This window comes from Ascaphus truei, chromosome 5 (assembly GCF_040206685.1).
Source record: "Ascaphus truei isolate aAscTru1 chromosome 5, aAscTru1.hap1, whole genome shotgun sequence".
Taxonomy (NCBI): Eukaryota; Metazoa; Chordata; class Amphibia; order Anura; family Ascaphidae; genus Ascaphus; species Ascaphus truei.
The window spans coordinates 299,617,637-299,629,770 of NC_134487.1; the positions used below are offsets into that span (position 1 = coordinate 299,617,637).

Genomic DNA, 12,134 nt, shown 5'->3' on the forward strand with positions numbered 1-12,134 from the left:
TGCCACCTCTCTCTGTGGGTGCTGTGGGCAGGTCTGAGGCTTTTATTCCTGCGCTGGGTATATACAACTCATCAGTGAGTGGCACAGAGGAGGGACCTCTTGGCATATTTATCTGTGCATTTATCTACATATGCACCTGGGGGAGGGGGCAGGGAGGATATTAAGGGTTGTTTTCTGGGTGATCTGAAGTGCATGAAGGACTTGATCCCAGCAGCAGCAGCAGCAGCAGCAGCAGCAGCACATTCTGGGTGACCCCTTCCCTGTGCCTGTGCCAGCGCACTGGGGCTCCCCTCCTCTCCCTGGGGCTCCCCTCCTCCCCCCACTGTCCTTGCCTGGTCCTTATTGTCTCTCTCATTGTGTTCGCCTCTGAAGCCGCCTCATGACCAGCACAGGGATTTCACCTCGTCCCTGACAGCATCCACATCCCAGGCAGAGGCATGCACACTGTCCGCCCCCCATCCACCCCCCACCCCCCACCCCATCATGACGAGACCCTAAGAGGAGAGAGCGTGGGCCGGGTAGGTGCTTTCTGACAACTTTGGGGGGTGATGGGGGGGGGGGGGGGGTCACATCAAGTGTATATTGTTCCCATAGCATGACCAGTGTCACAGGCTGTCACCATCACTCAGTCACTGTGCTGTTCCTGGTGACATGCAGGCTCTGTAATACTGAAGCAGCCACAGTAAATGCAATGACAATGCCATGATAATGCCATATTGTGTTGTGTTTATAGCCCACTCCTCAGTCCCAAAGCACCTTTATAGTTATAATTCAGAGGCTTCAATGCAGCCATGTCAAGGGTGGAATGGTGGCTGCATGCTTCCTATACTTTGATCTGTATACATATTATTCATAGCTGTATTACATACTGTAGTAAGAGGTGATTGGGCTTGTTTGACTGTTCTGACCCATAGGTTTGAACTCAGGCTTTTTATTTAAGATGTCAGCCCTCATTATGAAGATTCTGCTGTAAAGTATTATTATAAATTATTAATGAGTAACATTACAAAGTTTTTACACCTTTCCTTTTAGTGAAATAAACTTTTTTTGCGGGTGCAGTTGTACAATGGCACTCAGTATTATTATACTGCATTATTAAATGTCCATTTTCAGAGGACCACTGAACATGAAATAATGTTTAAAATGTATTTTTGACCTTCTTGACTATAAGATTGCAGAGGGAGGCTCACAAATTATCTGTGGGACGTTCGGATATTTACAGGTGCAGAAAAGAAAGTTTACCAACCATTTCCCCACTGATTATATTGGTATTCAAAGAAGCTGAAAAGTGCTTTTATTGATTCAGAGTATTGCTTGGGGTTCCTAAAGCAGCAGAGACAAGAAGTACTGAATTATAAAGATACTCTAGCTGCACTTTAAGTTAGGAAAATAAAGAATATTTATAGTAAACTTCTAGTAAGAATTATATACGCTTTGCCTAAAGAACCGAAAAACCAGATAGAAAGATTTCACGGAGTTTCTGTGCGTGTTTTAGGAAAGCATCGAGAATTCTGGTTGCATTTTGTGGCTTCGCACAGATGTGAAAAAATTACGTAGCACTGTTCATTAGTTTTGCCTTTTCAAAATGTATTATGGATATGGTGCTGGCCATTCAACGACAAATTAATACAGCTGATTGTTTAATATGTTGGTACAAGTAAATAATAATAATAATGTGTTTTTCTTGTATAGTGCTGCCAGTGTACACAGTGCTGTACATTGACTTTTTGCAGGTGCAAATGTAGAGCTTACAATCAATCTTTTTGGTGCCCGTGGCACAGGGACATAAAGTGACTTTTCCAAGGTCACAAGGAGCCGACACCGGAAATTGAACCAGAATCCCCTGATTCAAACTGAGTGTCATTGGGAGAAGGAGCAGCTCAGCGAGTAAAGACACTGACTCTGTAAACAATGACACTAGGTTTTAGTCCCGGAGTTAGCTCTGTGTGACCTTGAGCACGTCACTTTATCTCTCTGTGCCCCAGGCACCAAATTCATAGATTGTAAGCTCATCCGGACAGAGACTGTATCTGTAAACATCCTATATCTCTTGACACATGTTTCTTTGAAAAAGTTAATAGTGCATCACTGGTTTGCAATGCTTACAATGATCACGATGCCATGCGAAGCCAGAATGTGCTCCTAAACTCCTCTAACTCCGCTATGGCCTCGGACATGGTGACAACGAGAGTGCTGAACAATGCTGACGCTCATGCTCTCCTGCTCAAGCAGGAGCTTTTTTGTGTCCCTGCATGAGCATTAGCGAGCGCGCTTGTGTGCCGGGTGGGAGGCGGGCGGGAGGCGGGGCTGGAGGCGGAGCGGGAGGCGGGGCTAGCGCGCCACGTCACCAACGTCACGGACTGCCATTGGCCTTTGGTGGTCACGTGACTGGCTCCCCGCTTCCCTCAGCGGGAAAAATTAAATGTTGGTGTCGGCTGCAATTCCACACCCTTTCGCACGCCTGCGGAAGCGTCAGCTAAAGCCGCTCTCATTAGGAATGATGGGAGGCCTCAGCGCTGGTCAGCGCTGTCTTTTTCACCATGTCATAAGCCTTCTAACTCCTCCTCAACTCCTCTAACTCCTCCTAAACTCCTCTAACTCGTCCTACAGTAAACTCCTCTAACTCCTCCTCAACTCCTCTAACTCCTCCTCAACTCCTCTAACTCCTAAACTCCTCTAACCTCCTCAACTCCTCTAACTCCTCCTAAACTCCTCTAACTCGTCCTAAACTCCTCTAACTCCTCCTCAACTCCTCTAACTCGTCCTAAACTCCTTTAACTCGTCCTAAACTTCTCTAACTCGTCCTAAACTCCTCTAACTCCTCCTCAACTCCTCTAACTCCTCCTAAACTTCTCTAACTCCTCCTAAACTCCTCTAACCTCTCCTCAACTCCTCTAACTCCTAAACTCCTCTAACCTCCTCAACTCCTCTAACTCCTCCTAAACTCCTCTAACCTCCTCAACTCCTCTAACTCCTCCTAAACTCCTCTAACTCGTCCTAAACTCCTCTAACTCCTCCTCAACTCCTCTAACTCCTCCTAAACTTCTCTAACTCCTCCTAAACTCCTCTAACCTCCTCAACTCCTCTAACTCCTCCTAAACTCCTCTAACTCCTCAACTCCTCTAACTCCTCCTCAACTTCTCCTTAACCCCTCCTATCGACACTTACCAAACCAGAAACTGCTTGAGTAAAGTCGTTGATACATTGACACTAAGGCCTAGATCCACCAACCTCTGTTAAGTAAATTACCGCAGTATTAGCCTATTTTAACATCACGTTAACACTAACTGTGCGTCTTCAAAGAACAATAACATCAAGTTAAGCCATGTTTTTCTCTCGTAAAAAGCATAGCATTAACTGTAACAGACGTTTGTAATATTCACATGCAATTAGTGCTATCGTAACATTGCATCTCCACTACAGTCCGTTAAAGCGGGGACTTGACGTTACGTTATTTAAGTTATTGCTAAACTTGGCGTTACTCCTATCCAGAAACTGAAATTAGGCTTTTGCGTTGTCTGGATCGCCCGAACGGAGCAGGTAGGTAGCGCGTCCATAACATCGCACTGTATCCCTCGCCTCTCTTTTTTCCTTTTCCTTTGAGAAACCTACAGTATTTCTGGATCCGAGTAACACTGAGACGTACTTATCGTCACGTTAAGGAAAGGTAACACAACGTTATGCTTTAGTGGCGTGGTGTGACGCCCATGCTAATGATATTTAGGTTAGATATAGTTTTTTGCATATAATCAGCGTTGAGGATACCGTATTAACTCTGGGAACCATAACGTGTGTTCCTGTTTTAGGTAACATGTAAAACAAAAAAAGGGCGCAAGAGGAAAAACAAGGGCAAAATCTAACTCCAGTAAAATTGAATTTATAGATATAAAGAAACATACATATCACATATAATCAAAGTATTAAAAAAATATATAAAAAATGGGTCGTATAGATCCTGTCATCCACTCATCTAGCTAACACGTCCACAGAGGGTTGGAGCCTGAAAATGTCAGGACCCCACAATACAGCAGTCCTAGATTGAAATAGAGATTCAGTCCTAGTAGCAGTTGGTAAATGCAAAAGACTTAGCTATGAATCGGCGTCCTCGTGGAGGTGGAGGGATGGTAGCTTCCGGGTATCCGTCGTCACGGTGTTACAGTCGCCACGTGATGACCTCGCCACAACGCGTTTCGCACCTAAATGACGCTTTATCAAGGGTTTGGTCAAATAGTTCCCAGGGCAGTGTTTAAATACCAGAAGGATAACACCTTCATACCAATCAGGAGGTAGCCACGTAATTAACTAATGAGCCGACCAATCAACGTAGGAATATGTATACACACATAGCTATATATACAAAACAATTCTAACAGCAAATTACACATGAAGCAGCTCATTAGATTAAGCATAATTTAGGCGCGAAACGCATTGTGGTGAGGTCATCACGTGGCGACTGTGATACCGTGACGATGGATACCTGGAAGCTACCATCCCTCCACCTCCACGAGGACGCCGATTCATAGCTAAGTCTTTTGCATTTACCAACTGCTACTAGGACTGAATCTCTATTTCAATCTAGGACTGCTGTATTGTGGGGTCCTGACTTTTTCAGGCTCCAACCCTCTGTGGACGTGTTAGCTAGATGAGTGGATGACAGGATCTATTCGACCCATTTTTTTTTAAAATAGATTTTCTATATTTTTTTTAATACTTTGATTATATGTGATATGTATGTTTCTTTATATCTATACATTCAATTTTACTGGAATTTGATTCTGCCCTTGCTTTTCCTCTTGCGCCCTTTTTTTGTTTGTTTGTCTGTTTTACATGTTCCGCTTGACCCCGCTGATCACGGGAGACTAGGCGCTGCAGAGGGATTACTGCTGTCGTTTTGAAGATATTAAGATCTCTGGGACAGAGCGCACTGTACTTTCTCCAGTTTTAGGTAACGCCACTTTCTGAGCACTGATTCTATTGAGCTTTGTGCATCTAGGACAGGGCTGGGCAACTCTAGTGTTCTACTGGGCCATCTGTGCTGAAGCAGGGATATCTTGTGTAGCCCTTTTTGTGAACCGGCCTGACCCACCCAATCTCACATTGGCCCCTGTGGTCTAACCGGTCCCTTTCCTTGCTGCACACCTCTTCTAAGGGACTACTGGTAACTGTATCACACCTGTGGCTCCAGGAGATCTGAGCCTCCGCTAGCTGGGAGCCTGGGGAAACCCTTACCATTTACCTGGTGCAGCGCCTCCACTTACCCAGGATCCCCCGTTATGAAAGATAGCCCTGGGTAAGAAATACAATAACACATGTATGCGATGGAAACAATAACTAACACTTTACTAACACACATATAACACATTACTGTACATAACATCATAACCTTATCACCTTAACCGTATCACCTCAGCCCAATGTCTGGTGTTCCCACCTAGTGTCCTGTGATCCCCCACACCCAATGTCCCGTACTCCTACGGAGGTCGTGGGTGACTGCGCAGTCACTAATTTAGTTAAGGGCCCGGTGGTGCACTTATGATACAGAGTTACCTGCCGAGCACTCCGGTGCTCGGGCCTGCAACGATCTTCACAAAGGGTCAGACGTGCGATGCATCCGTCTGATCCTATCCAGGTGATACTCTCCGGGAACCCCAACGAGGGTCCCACCGCTTCACGGGAACACAACCATTTCTCGGTAACACACCGTCTCACGGGAACAGCAACCGCCGCTATCCCTATCTATCCCTAACGTGACCGGAACCCTAACCTAGGGCCTGTCCCTGATGAACCGCAACCTGGGGTGGCTTGGGGAAAACTCCTAGGGCCTGCGGAGTAATAACCTGCCCCCTCCCCTAGCTACCCAGTCCTATCTGTAACTTACTAACTGCTTGCTACTCCTAACAGCCTGCAGCAGGCACACAGCTCTCACCGTCAGCCTGCAGACATCCACACACGCTGCACACACTGCGCCCAGCACATGCAGCAACACACACACACAGCTGCATTCGTACACAGCCACCTGAATCCCGCAGCAAATCCACTGCACACACTCTGTGCCTATTTGCCAGTGCGCACAGCACTACCCGCTGTGGCACTGCCAAACCTGCACCTTACACACCTAAGGGTGACCTCCCTATCTAGGGCCGTCCCTCTTCAGTTACCCCCTGCCCTTACCGGGAATTGGGGCCTGCCTGGGGACCTAAGGAGAACCCTTACCTGGTGCCGGAGCCACGCGCTCCCTGCACCCTTCCTTCTCCTTCCTTCTCCTCAGCCTGACTGACGCTTGCAAAGCCCGGGAAATGTATCTATATTCCCGGGCTGAGCATCCTCCAGCCCTATTGGCCACTATCAGGCACCTGGTGCCTGTCTCCCTATGCCTCCTGGGAATTGTAGTTCCCAGGGGGCTGCTACAGTACTGGGGCCGCGTGCGCGCTTCTCCCGCGCATGCGCGAACGCCTAATGGCCGCCGCAACCTCTCTCTTCCCTGTCCTGCCCTCGCGCGATCTCTCCCTAACTGCCGAGTCCCTCCTGCGCATGCGCGACCTGTCTGGGGCCTTCCCTGCGCTTGCCGGTCCCTGCGCATGCGCGAACCTACGCGCAATGGCGGCGCCCTGCTCTCGGACCTGCCCGGACCTCCCCGGACCTCCAGGGATGCCGAGCGCTCCCTTCACTGGCCCCCACCCTCGTGAAGTGCCGGCGGGTCCACCGCTGCCTCCGGCGGCACCCGCGACCACACGGCAAGCGCGGAGGGGGGTCAGGGAGGGAAAAATAACCTCGGGGCTACACTTGAATACCTGACCTGTTGGTGGCCCTTGCGGATTGGAGTTGCCCACCCCTGGTCTACGATAAAGATGTATGCTCCTTCTCTGCTTTCTCCTTGAAAATATTTCTCTTAGGCCGAGTCCATGGTGCCTCAGCCCGTGCGGAGGCGCGCTGAGGCTGAGGGAAAGCGGGTGCTTTCCCTGGCCTTGGTTATCTCGCCGTCCAGGGGGCGTGTCGGGGGGGGCGGGCCAGTGACGTCACGGAGCTGGTTCGCCCTCATTGGGCGAACCGCTCACGTGACTGGCCCTGCGCTCCCATGAGCGCGAAAATTTAAAATTTTGCTAAGGCTACAGCGAGCCCCTGCTAAAGCCGCTCTCATTGCGGCTGCAGGGGCTCACTGCCGCGCAGCAGCGCGCCTCAGCACGAGTCAGCGCATAAGCGCTGACCATGCCCGAGGCCTTATCCATATGCTCCGGAAGTGGAAACCTTAGGAATTGTACTCGTTTGTATTCCAGATCTCCCTGAATTAAGCATGAGCCTGTGTCCCAGTATGTCAGATAGCAATAACCAATCTATGCACAGACTGGATGTTTTCCGATGAAATTCTCTTCTGGGAATTTGCTAGAATAGGGCATAGGAATGATTTGTTTCTTTAATTATCATGACCAATGGTCATCAGCATTATTCTCTTTTTGAACAGGCCGATGAAAATAGCCATTTAAGGAATTTGTAGGCATCTGAATTTTTAACTACGAAAGGGACTAAAGTTGTATAAACAGTTCTCTGAAGTTAAGGCTGATTAAGAACTGCTTTTTCTTCACTATAGAGACTCTAAGGGGGAGGGGGTATTAATTAAACTCTTTTAGCCATTTAACGTCATGTTAATGTCATGTAATAGTAACACTGCATTCACTAAGAACAACAATGTTGTGTTAAGCCAAGTATTTTATCCCGTAATGAGCATAGTGTCACCTCTAACGGACGTTAGTGATTATGAGATGCAGATGATTTGCAAATAAGGGGTTATCATATCACCTCTATTCACTAAAGCCAGACATACACACCTGATCTCATCCATGCCTCCCTGCCGTCTCTTCCCCTGTAAATTGTGTTAACCCTCTCATTTTAATACTGACTAACTTTAAAACTTGCCCCACAAATCAAGCATCCCAATATCCTGCACTCATGGCTACCGTCCCACACTCCGTCACTCCTACCACCCATTGTGGCCAAGCACTGCCATCTACAGCACTTACTCCCTCACCTGCTGTCTCTGTAAGATCCCCATCAAACCTCTTAGATTGTAAGCTCTTCGGGGCAGGGGGTTCCTTTCCTGTTGTCTGATTTTGCTGCACTTATTGTATTATTATAATTCCCTGTACTGTATTCTTTGTGAAGCGCTGAGTACACTTTTGGCGCTATATAAATAAAGACATACAATTCAATACAATGTTAATGCAGAGCGATAACATTACATTATTTTTAAGTCAGAGCTAGACTTAGCACGGCTAGTATCCAGTATTGTGCAACAAACAACAATGTGAGAAACAGGCGTTTCCACAGAGTACACATATTTTGTGCTTCAAATAACACAAGACTAGGTGAAAGAGTGAAAAAAGTGAATAAAACATAATAGTGCTATATATTATATTTATAACAGTGCTTGTGTCAGAGCAAGTGAATAAATCAAACAAATATAATGAAGTTGTGATTCCCTGCTCAAACCTTCTGGAAGGGGCTGTCTTCGGTAGTCCCTAGTGAAATGGGGGTCTTCAAAATCCAGGGGGAGCAAGGGGGAATATCAACAGGAAAAAGGAAAAAATAATCTAAGTGCAGAAGTCTTTTACCAGTGGTAAATCCCATAGAAGCCGGGGCTCCTGTAGAGTGCCTACTCACAGTGTAGTAGATAATAATGGGCAAATATTTGTTTTTGGCTATGTTCTTCATTAGCATGGAAATTAGAGGGTAACCAGGAGGATTGGTACCTCAGTGGGAGAGAGAATAGGACACCATATTATATTAGAGAATATTAGAGAATAGGACACAATTAACAAATTGATAACTTTTTTTTACAAATTGATCTGCGCTATGGCGTCCTATTCTCTCTCCCATGGAGGTACCAATCCTCCAGGTTACCCTCTGATTTCCATGCTGAGGAAGAACATAACCACAGTTTTGGATTTGCCCATCCACTATCTACTATGCGGTGAGTAGGCACTGTATAGGAGCAAGGCATCTATGTGATTTACCACTGTTAAAAGTTCGGCCTTTATTTTCCCTGATTAAAGGCATTTCGTGCACCCCATGCCTCCCCAAATACAATGTGAAGCTATTTTTCATCTGTTCTGGAGCTTAAATCTAGAGGGACAGGGAGGAGATCAATTCACCATATTGAGTAGGGCCAAAGAAGTCTAACATGTCAGCAGACCAGACCGCCATCATTCTGCTATATCTGAATTATCATTTTATGTCTACTTAAAATGTACAATATCTGTGCTTTGAATATCAATCATTTTAGCATTTTCAAATGTTATTTATAAGGAAGGAGAATCACAGCACTCTTAATACATACCAAATGTTTTTATTATTATTTTCCCAGCCTTGTATTGTTACCCTTTTTGGAACCAAAACGTCTGTGGTACAATAGCTTGGTGATATAATAATAACTTTATTTCATATAGTGTCCTGGAACAGGATTACACGTTTTCTGTCTCACTTTGCAGATTTAACTATTCCTGTCTCCCTTGTTCTGCTGCCTGAAATTCTCCCTGTTCCAGCAGCTAGCTGTATGTGTAAAGCAACATTATTGCTACATTTACCCTTCACACAGTTCTAGTTGGTTGCCCTGACAACCTTCCAAACCTCATACAGTAGATAGAAGATTGTTTCAATCCTACTCCCCTGTCTTCCTGACAGTTACTTTGGTCCTTAGACCCTTCCTGCTTGTCACAGGAACATGTGCTTTAGATCTAACAAGATGGCTTAGTGAGTACATGCTTCCCTGCAAGGCCATCCTTTTTTACCGCCCCCCCCATAACAGAGCACCTTCACATAGAGAAGCACCCTCTCACCACACATTACCATCTGCAAGTACCCTTTGTATTTGTTTTTGACTCCCCCATTAAAGTTGAAGAAAATAAAAGGACTCTGTGTGCTCTCAAAAGGGGATGGGTTAAACCACTGGACTCACTCACATCCCACATGTGATCCTGGTTCCAGAAGATATAGCACTTTTCTTCCTATAGGACTCAAAGCGCTAAATCAAAACAAACAGGTGTTCATGGCGCAAAATGAAATAAAGTGCAGTAAGTGTACAAAATAAACCCAGTGAATATAAATAACACTGATATCACATTAGCTGCATCTCCATGAAATGAAACCCTCTAGGATAGGTACTCCATGTAGACCTCATATGGTGAAGAAGACACAAATGCATAGAATATAGTGCATTGACGTTTTACTTATATGACAAACAACACATGGGGGAAAGGGACAACTCACACTCTCCCCGCTGGTAAAGAGCAGAGAGTGACTCTGGGCGCACTCCAACCCTTCTCCCTGAATGACTTCTCGGCGTGCACACGAGCAGTCTCTCCCTGGTCAGCGTCTCTCACTCGCGTCTGGAGACAGGAACACTGCCTGCTTTGCGCATCAGCCAATAGGATTCCTTACAGAGTTTGTGCAGGGTTGGTATGGTGGCCTCAGCAGCCCAAAAAGCCCAACGCGTTTCGTCTATGTATAGACTTCTTCTGGGTACCCAGCACATAGGATTTATTACAGACACAATCCATGCCCCTTAGAGCTTACAATCAATGTATTTCTGGTGCTTGAGGAACAGGGTGGTAAGGTGACTTGCCCAAGGTCACACAGAGCTGACGCTGGGATGTGAACCAGGCTCCCTTAATTCAAACTCAATGTCACCCTTTACAGAGTCAGTGTTTTTACTCACTGAGTCGCTCCTTCAGTCCACCACGTCAGAATGGAAGATAAACCCTCATGTTCGGTAGTTATTCTTCCCAGGAACCACAGCAGTGATCGTGCATACTCCGCCATTCTGAGAAGGGTGCGAGTTTCACATGCTTTCTGCCTAGGGTGACCAGATGTCACGCATGCGCAGTCAGTGCTCGCATGAAGAGCGTTCGATGACTGCGTATGCGCGATCGTCACTTGCCGATCGCGCATGAGCTTTAAAACCCAACACAGCACCCATAAAAATTATTTATGTAGAATAATAATAAATGTGTAGATCATGAAGATGTCATCTATTAGACAAATCATTGGCATTAGTTCACTTTGTTCTAAACGGGACTGTTGCAGCTAGCAGGGTTATATGTTATCGTCTTTACACATATTTATTTTTAACTGAAACACGCTAGTAAAGTATAGTGCTGCCCTTGGTTTTAATACTCACATATAAGCTCAGATAAAGAAAGTATTTAAATGACTGTATTCTGTCAACAAATAAGGTGAATGTAGAGACTGCAGTAAACCTTTTTTTCTAAATAGGCCAAAGCTATTTTGCATCATAACTGTGCAACGCTCTATAAATATGCTTTGCAGATTCCATTGGCCTGAAGTATTTACATGCAGTCTATTGTTTAATGTATTTAAAACATATAGGTGTACAAAATCAGTATTCTTTGTATCTGCCCATTGGAGTGCAGGTCACTATGGCACAGACCATCCCATTTACTTCAACGAGAGTTTCCGTGTAATTGTTTCCCAATGGGCAGTTTAATGAATAAAGGCCATTGTCTCACATTGCAATGATCAGGGGTTTTTAATAGACGAAATGTTGCAAGGACACTGGATGTGTATGCATTTTGAACAGGGGAGAGTTGTGGTCACTTTTGTCTCCACTGTGTTATTTGTTCTACCTGCATTTCTAAGATGCTAAAGGACCAATCATTTAGAAAATATGAATTAATTAGGTCTCTGTGGGTGATGAGTGATAGATAAAGCTATGCCATCCTAAGGAAGTGCTCTGAAGGGTTGTTATATGAAGGGAAAGTACTCACCATTAGTGTTTTATATAGTAATAATGTTACAATATCAGATAATTAGCTTGTTTAATGCAAAGCATCCAGACCATTACTATTAGGATCATAAAGCCAGCTACTAATTAGGATTACATTCAAGAGGCAGAGATAACACTTCCTGTCACCAATACTGATCTGTAACATAGGGAAATACAGCATTGCAGCAGTGAAGAATTAAAAGCACAAATGTGTTATAGTCTTTGTTTACATTGTTTAAAACTGGTTGCCACCCAGTGCCAGACAGCACGACAGTCTTGGTAAACCCCAGGTTTGGGAACTATTGGGATTATCTATTCCAGGATGGGAAAATGGCTGCCAGTAGGTGCAAGTGAGCCA

The 12,134-nt window shown here is 45.5% G+C and overlaps 1 protein-coding gene across 1 annotated transcript in view; it reads left to right on the forward strand.

Annotated features, from left to right (window-relative positions):
* The first annotated feature begins 331 nt into the window (after positions 1 to 331).
* SOX5 (SRY-box transcription factor 5) overlaps positions 332 to 12,134 on the forward strand; it is a 913,923-nt gene continuing 902,120 nt past the window's right edge. Inside the window, exon 1 of the mRNA XM_075602880.1 lies at positions 332 to 518. The gene's annotated coding sequence lies outside the window, so the exon portion shown is untranslated. The remainder of the gene's footprint in view (positions 519 to 12,134) is intronic.